The sequence below is a fragment of the Crocuta crocuta genome, unplaced genomic scaffold (assembly GCF_008692635.1).
Source record: "Crocuta crocuta isolate KB4526 unplaced genomic scaffold, BGI_CrCroc_1.0 scaffold28, whole genome shotgun sequence".
Taxonomy (NCBI): domain Eukaryota; kingdom Metazoa; phylum Chordata; class Mammalia; order Carnivora; family Hyaenidae; genus Crocuta; species Crocuta crocuta.
The window spans coordinates 2,552,078-2,560,101 of record NW_027533256.1 but is presented as its reverse complement, the minus strand read 5'-3'; positions in this window follow the sequence as shown (position 1 = coordinate 2,560,101).

Here is an 8,024-nt window from a genome sequence, read left to right as displayed (position 1 = left end):
AGCAAATATTGATCTGCCCCTTATTGGCACAGGCAAAAAGATGGTAGTAAGGCAGCTGTACGCGTACACCTCCCTGCAAGCCGCCTTGCCCACCTTAAGTTGGGAATTCTGGTTCTTTCTTTACCAAGGCTGGACATCCAATTGTCACTTCACACTTCTCTTTATGAGAAAGAACTTTATGTGGAACTCTGATTCCACCGTGGATGTTTGAAAACCCTACTCAAAATACTCTAATTTCTATGAACATTTTAGGATGGCTTCTAGGCTTAATAGGATTGAGTTTACCCGTTGCCTCCTTTTTGTTTGTAGTGAGTCACAAAGGTGGATTAGGGAAAAAAGCCTTTGGCACCCTCATACGGGTCAAGGGAATGTTCATGAAGTGTCCAGGGTGAGAGAGTGCGTTGTGGGAATGGATTCACACGGGGATCCATGCTGCAGTAAAGAGCCAGAAGGAAACAGCGAGCACCAAGCAGTTTCCTAAAGGGAAGGTGCCCTCCCAAGGTGGGAGAGCGGGCCCCTAGGTTGTTTGGGGTTTGGATATTATTGGGTCTCTCTGGGCAGGGAGCTGAGACACACAGTGGGCGGTCTCTAAAGGAGGCTGCTGTCCATTGAATGGGAAACTCCTCCCACAGGTTGGGGGCTCACTGCCTGGTTTTAGCGGGATCCCCGCTTCTCTGCTGGCGGGGCTGGACCGGCAATGCCAATGTGTTATATTGAATGCCTTGAATGCCGGGATTACCCTGGGGCCCAGGTGGGAGAGGGGAGCATGTGTCCTGGACCTGTGGTTCTTTATGTGTCAGGCCCAAGGTCGTGGAAGCCTCAAGGTCAGGGTGTTGAGCTCCTAGGATTATGCGTAGCCTTTTTTTTTTTTTTTTATCGCCATCCTTGCCTCCAGCTCATGTCTCTGTCTTTCCCCTTCAGGGACTTGGGACTCTGCCTCCGGGAGTTACTTTCACTTTTTCTTTGTACCAACATGTTGCACAGGACGTTCCTAGTAAATAGAACTTAGTTGATAAAAACTGCCACCAAAGTTTTGGTGTTGCTATAAATGACAGCAATGGCATCTATAAGTGTTCCCTAACCCTCAGGCATGTGGGGGCCACCCCCGCAAGGCTGTTCATGTCTGTACTAGACATGAATTCATTCTAAGAAATCTTCGTAGGCAAGAATAACTATGAAATACCCTGCCTGGCTTGTTCCTTATATTTTTTTTCTCTGATACATATGAGAATAAAGCACAATTATTACCTAAATTGCCATGCACATTAATGATGATGCATTCAGCAAACTGTTAACATTTTAAAAGCATTATGCTACTCAATGATACTCAAGTGTGGCATTTCACCTGGCTCCAGCCACACGATTTTAGGCAAGTTTGTCACTTTCCTGGACCTCGGTTTCATCAATTTTACATTGCGGCTGGGATGAAAGAATGAATGATAAACCTAAGTGAAATAATCTAGATAAAGCAACTTCGTAAACTGTAACGTACTGAACAATAGTTTTACTGGAAGGTTGGTAATCACCAGTGATGTGTCCTGTGCTTCTCAAATGTACCCACGTAGATGGGTCGTGTGAAACTGCGCAGAAAATGCAGGTTCTGTGTGTGTACGCATGTGTAGAGGGCGAGGGCGGGCAATCGGGTAAGTTACCTGGTCATGACGTGAAATTGAAATAGTTCCTTTTTGAAGGGGAAATAGACCAATCAGTTTAAGAAAATAATTGGGATGATAGAACATGAGCTGGGGAACTAGGTACAACTCCCAAAAAATCAAATACAGGATATATATATATTGCTTTTATTTGGAAATTTTCAAGCCTGCAGAAAAGCTGCAAGACGAGTATAGAGAACATCTATATACCCTTCGCCTCCCGGGTTCCCCAGTTAGTAACATGTTGCTGTATTTGCCTTACCCCTCTCTTTTTGACCCTCCATATAATATTGTTTCTTTTCTTCCCCCTGAATCATTGGAGAGCCTTTGTAGACACCACTGCACTTCACCTTCAGTGTGCATCTCCCAAGAACGGAAGCATTGTGTTGCATAACTATCACTCCCAGGAACCGTAATGTTGTCTTCCACACGGTTCAGACTGGACTCTCCCCCTTTGGGCTGATGTCATTCAGAGCCTTTGGGACGGTGGGGGTGGGAGAGTCCTGGATCCAGAATCACACATACTGTTTAGCTGTCAGCTTTCCTTAGTCTCTTTAACCTAGAAGCGTTCCTCTGCCTTGTTTTTGTCTATGTTTTTGCCTTGAACGACTGACATGTTTGGAGCGCCCGGGCGCAGCCTATGTCGCAGCATGGCCCCCGGTTTTGCCTGCCTTCTCGAGATCAGAAATGAGATGAAATGCGCTGGGAGAGCACTGTCAGGCTCTTTGCAGTGCATCACACTGACGCACACGCGGTGATGTGTGTCCCCCTTATCGGTGGTTCTAAATTGTATTACTTGATTAAGTTGGTTTTCCCATCTTAAAGGTGTTGTCCCTCCCTTGGAGTTGATAAGAGATGTGTGGGCTGATACTTCAATACCACATGACCACATATTCCCCACCCACTGATGATTATCCATTATGAACTATCCATTGGTGAATCTTGCCTCAACCAGTTTTTACCATGATGTTTATGAGCTGGTAATTTTCCTATTTCCATCATTCCGTCTGCATTAGTTGGCATTCTGTAAAGAACAGATTTCCTTGAGGCATCTGGGTGGCTCAGTCAGTTAGGTGACCAGCTTTAGCTCAGGCCATGATCTCACGGTTCATGGGTTTGAGTCCCGCTTCAGGCTCTGTGCTGACAGCTCAGAGCCTGGAGCCTGCTTTGGATTCTGTGTCTCCCTGTCTCTGCCCCTCCTCCACTCGTACACACACACTCTCTCTCAAAAATGAATATTTTTAAAAATTAAAAAAAAAGACTTCCTTTCTCCTTGCTTCACCTACTTTCATTTTTTGTTCATTTAATATTGGAGGTTTCACTGTGAACTTATGAATTGTTTTAAATTTTATATATTATAATTTTTTTTTTCCAGTAGGCTCCATGCTCAGTGTGGAGCACATTGTGGGATTTGAACTCACAGTCCTGAGGTCAAGACCTGAGCTGAGATCAAGAGTTGGACGCTCAACTGACTGAGCCATCCAGGTGCTCTGATTTTAACCATTTCTATCATGATGTTCCAAGTTGGCCAGTGGGAGCCCCTTCAAGGTGGTCCCTGTGTCCTTTTGAAATGTCCTCCTATGTTTTTGAGTATTTTCAACAAGCTGATTTACCTACCCTATCATCAGCCCCAAGCTGTTTGGCTTCCTTTAATCGAAGAAAGGTACTTAGTAAGATCTGGTGTGTTCTTATTGCCAACGGTGTCATTGCCACAGCATCATTCAGAGGACAGACTTAGGGACATAGATTTGTTTCTTAAATCAGAAATCGATACTGATACCTCCTCACAGCAGTTCTACTGCCACAGGGCTCTGCCTCTCTCTGTGACCCCTCCTCCCACAGCGAGAGGGCTGTGTGAACCTCAGTGTATTTACTTACTCAGTCCTACAGCACATGCTAAATAGTTTCGGGAGAGCTCAGTTCATCAGCCAATAATACTACGAACGTTTTTTGCAGTCATTTGGTCTTTGCAATATATTATGACATATATTATGGAGTTATATTTATTTTCTCCTTGTGAATATGCTATTAATTGGTTTGGTATTCAGTTAGGTTTCAGGTTCATTTCCTAACTTGTATTTAAATTTTTGGGTTTTCTTTTTCACTAGACTTGTCAATTTTACATTACATCCTTTAATACGGAAGACACCAACAAGCCTTGGAAGGCAAAACTATATAAAAATTTTTAATGTTTATTTATTTTTCAAGGAGAGAGACAGAGCAAGTGAGTGTGAGCAAGGGAAGGGTAGAGAGAGGGAGACACAGAATCAAAACAGGCTCCAGGCTCTGAGCTGCCAGCACAGAGCCCGACCCAGGGCTTGAACTCATGGATTGTGAGATCATGGCCTGAACTTGAAGCCAGCTGCTTAACCAACCGAGTGCCCCAGGTGCCCCTATGAAAGGGGCATATTTAGAGAGGTCTTGGGGGCTTCTGAGTGGCTCAGTCGGTTAGGCGTCCGACTTAGGCTCAGGTCGTGATCTCACGGTTTGTGGGTTCAAGGCCCCGCGTCAGGCTCTGTGCTGACAGCTAGCTCAGAGCCTGGAGGCTGCTTGGGTTTCTGTGTCTCCCTCTCTCTCTGGCTTCCTCTGCTCATGCTGGCTCGCTGGCTCTCTGTCTCTTTCTCTCTCAGAAATAAAACATTTTAATAAAAAAAAAAAGAGAGAGGTCTTATTCCCTTCTCCATCCCTACCCTCTCCCTGCAGGTAACATTAGGGAGGAAAGTTAAACATAAAATCTGCCAGAAAATCCTCTCCACAAGTGCAGAAAAGAAAGAAAACAGTTTTATTATTGAATAAGCGCTAAACCAGACTGCGGGGTACATCAGCGCATATGATTGCGAAGACAGAAAGAAACCACACTCGTCTGTGCAGCCAAGCAGACACCTCCATCCTTCACACCATCTTAAGACAAACCCATAGCTAGTCCTTGTGCAGGAGGGCCCGACAGCACCGTGGGGGAATCTATTTCTTTCATAGCTCCTCCCAAACTCGCCTGGCAGTTGGGGTGGCCGTCTATATCAATTACCTTCATCGTAAGGGAAGGGAAGACGTCTGAGTCTAATGATGAGCAGGTGGTCATTATCTCGGAGCAAGGCTTCTAGGTGAACTTCCCATGGTGACCAGGAGATGGGGCCCTGGCCTCCATGATGCTTACATTTTGAAGAGTGGGCTCAGGGCCTTTAGGAAAAACATTGCTGGGTGTTAAGAGTTGTTGAGTGTCTTAGCTTATTTTAAAGTTTATTTTGAGAGAGAGTGCAAGTGGGAGGAGGGGCAGAGAGAGAGAGAATCCCAAGCACGCTCTGCAATGTCGGTGCAGAGCCGGACGCAGGGCTTAAGCCTGCAAACTGTGACATCATGACCTGAGCCGAAACCAAGAGTTGGATGCTTAACCGACTGAGCCACCCAGGCACCCCAACCCTTTTATTTACCCTTACCCATAACAGGTATTCATTTTTATTTATCCCTCCTGTGTGTAGTTTTGCAAATGCAAACAAAGAAATATTCTTATTCCACCTTTTCCTTAGGTATCAATTCCTGTGATAGATGCCCACAACGGAGTAGATTTTCCAGACAAATATGGGCTGAGGCTCTTTCACCAAACATCTGGCAAAAGACTGGGGGACCCATCCCTGGGAGCATGGTATATCAAGCAAACCACTTAATTTTGTAAACTTTTCCACTTTCTAACCCTCCAGCGTCCTCGAAAATCTCTATGAGCCAGAACTGTGCCCCTGATATAACCTTAGAAAACCCACGTTGAATTACCTTACCTTACCTTACCTTTTCAGCTAAGCCACCCAAAAAACACAAGATCTAATCAGGAGAACGCTCCAGAAGAGGGAATTCCACATGTACTTTACTTTCCAAGGGAAAAATAACAACACAGCAACCCTCTGAGACAACTGATAGATAATAAGCCACACCACACTCCCCCCCACCCCTGTTGCTGCTGTTTCCCCTGAAGAACGGAAGACAGTGGGTATAATGGTGAAGGGTCCTTGCTTTTGAGCCACAGCTCTGCTCACATTGTTACCCAGTACTTCTTCCCTGTGTCACCCTGGGTGAGTTTCATCATGTCTTTGAGTCTCAATATCTACTCACCCCTTGTTTTATTTCCTTTTATCCCCATCTCCCGCCCGCCCCCCACTCCCAGGCGACAATTCCCAAGTGTTTGCTGGCCATGCACTCTTGCAAAATGTCTGTTGTTATGTGAGCAAGTATCTTTAATGTAAATGAGTGGTACTGTGCTATATTACGACTTAAAGACCAGATCATGTTGCAGTATGTCAATTGCAACTAACTGTTGGTCTCCAGAAGGACTTGCAGGACAGTGTGAGTTTGGTAACTTCATCTGATTTTTGTTTAATTCTGACAATTTGCCAACAAGAGCTGGGTTGCCCACAATCCATTGGCGGGAAGAAAAGCTTCCTCAGAGCGGGGAGAATCTGTTTCCAATATAGGGTGAGAGCCAGCTGGAGCCCGTCTGTCTGTGAACATGGCAGGTAACAGTGGGAAAAGAAAGTCCAGGTTGGCCAACTAAAAAAATCTATCTTAATTTTGCTCAACTGAGAGAGAATGGCATTAAACAACAGAGGATATGAGATGAAATCGTGTCTGTGGCCCTCGTAATCAGAATGCTGGAAGGGACTGCAGCAATGTTCAGATAGCCACCCCCTTCGTCTTACCTTCAGAGAAACCGAGTGCCAGCAGTGTCACCAACAGTGTCACACAGCCAGTCTGATGGCAGACCTAGGTCCCTGACTCATCCGTATTTCACCAAGCTGCCGGCCAGCAGTGTTGGATGAGACGTCCAAAGTACTGCTCTCAACAGCACGCCTCACCTCCCAGCTATTTACAAATGTTATCCAAGAATGATGCATGAAGAGTCAGAAGTATTTCCATCGTTGTTAGCTGCCCTTAACCCCTACATCCTGTACATGTTATGGGTGCCTGCCTTTGATACCGTCTCCATAGCAACGTACAAATATTGTAAACACTCTGCAGACCTGGGGATTTTCTTGCCGTTGGTTAAAGATGCGCCAGTAATATGTTGCACATGTATACAGAATAGGGGTATTTATAGTATTTGTGAAGCTTTAACATCTGCACTGTTGGCAAGTTTGCTGGGCTTATGTCCTGGGATTACAGAATATTTCCTAGGAAACTGAAAATAAATATATTATGAAATTTCAGTGTTCCACGAGTCACTAGTATCGTCCTGGTGTCTTGTCATGCCTGTTACAAACCATACTGTTGGCCAGAAGCCCGAATTCCTTAAGTCATCCCATTGTGTTTTGAAATTGCAGGAATCTCACGGAATGGCTTCTCTGTTGATAATAAGAGCAAACGTTTAATTGAACTCTCCCTGTGGCCCAGGCATTATGCTTAGAGCCTTGCTTGCATTCGTTCCTTTAATCCTCAGTAACCTTTAGGGAGTAGGCGCTGCTCCCATTTTCCAGGTTAGAAAACTGAGGTCTGATGAAATTGAGTAGTTCTTTAACAGTCAGAACCAGTGAGCAGTAGAACCAGGAATCAAGCTGGGATCCCTGGGAGTCCAAAGCCTATGTTTGTAATATGCAGTGCATGGCTCATTGGTTCTGGATGACAGATGTAAAGAGAATAAGATCATTCCCTGGGGTTAACGTAGTCACAGTGAAATCCACTGCTCCGTGAAATACATATTTAAGTTCGACGCGGGGCTCGAACTCAAAAACCATGAGATCATGACCCTAGCCGAAGGTAGACGCTTAACCGACTGAGCCACCCAGACACCCCAATTTTAAATTCTTTGTTCAAATTATCATAAGCAGACTAAAAAGACAATAAGGAAACTGGGATAAATATTATAGGGAATTCATCTCATAGACGAAGGCGAACTTCCTTAATATGCAAAGAACTCCCACAATAAGGAAAAGCTTTATAACACAATAGAAAAAGGAGTAAATGATATAAATATCTAGGTCACAGAAAAGGAAATACAAGTAGTTCTGGATATTTTAAAAGATACTAAATCTCACTCATGATAAAATAAATTCAAATTCAAATACTCAGAAATTCACATTCAAATACTCAGCCCATCTGCCCTCCCACAACCCCTCCAGTAACCTTCTGTTTGTTCTCCATATCTTTAAAAAAAATTTTTTATGTTTATTACTGAGACAGAGAAACAGAGCTGTCAGCACAGAGCCTGATGTGGGGCTCGAACCCACAAACTGTGAGATCATGACTTGAGCCAAAGCCGGACGCTCAACCAACCGAGCCACCAGGTGCCCCTGTTCTCCATATTTAAGTGTAGATTATTTCTAAGCAAAATAGAATACGGAGGCATACAAACTAAGCATAATTTAAGTTCATAGACCTTTGTTTCTTTTT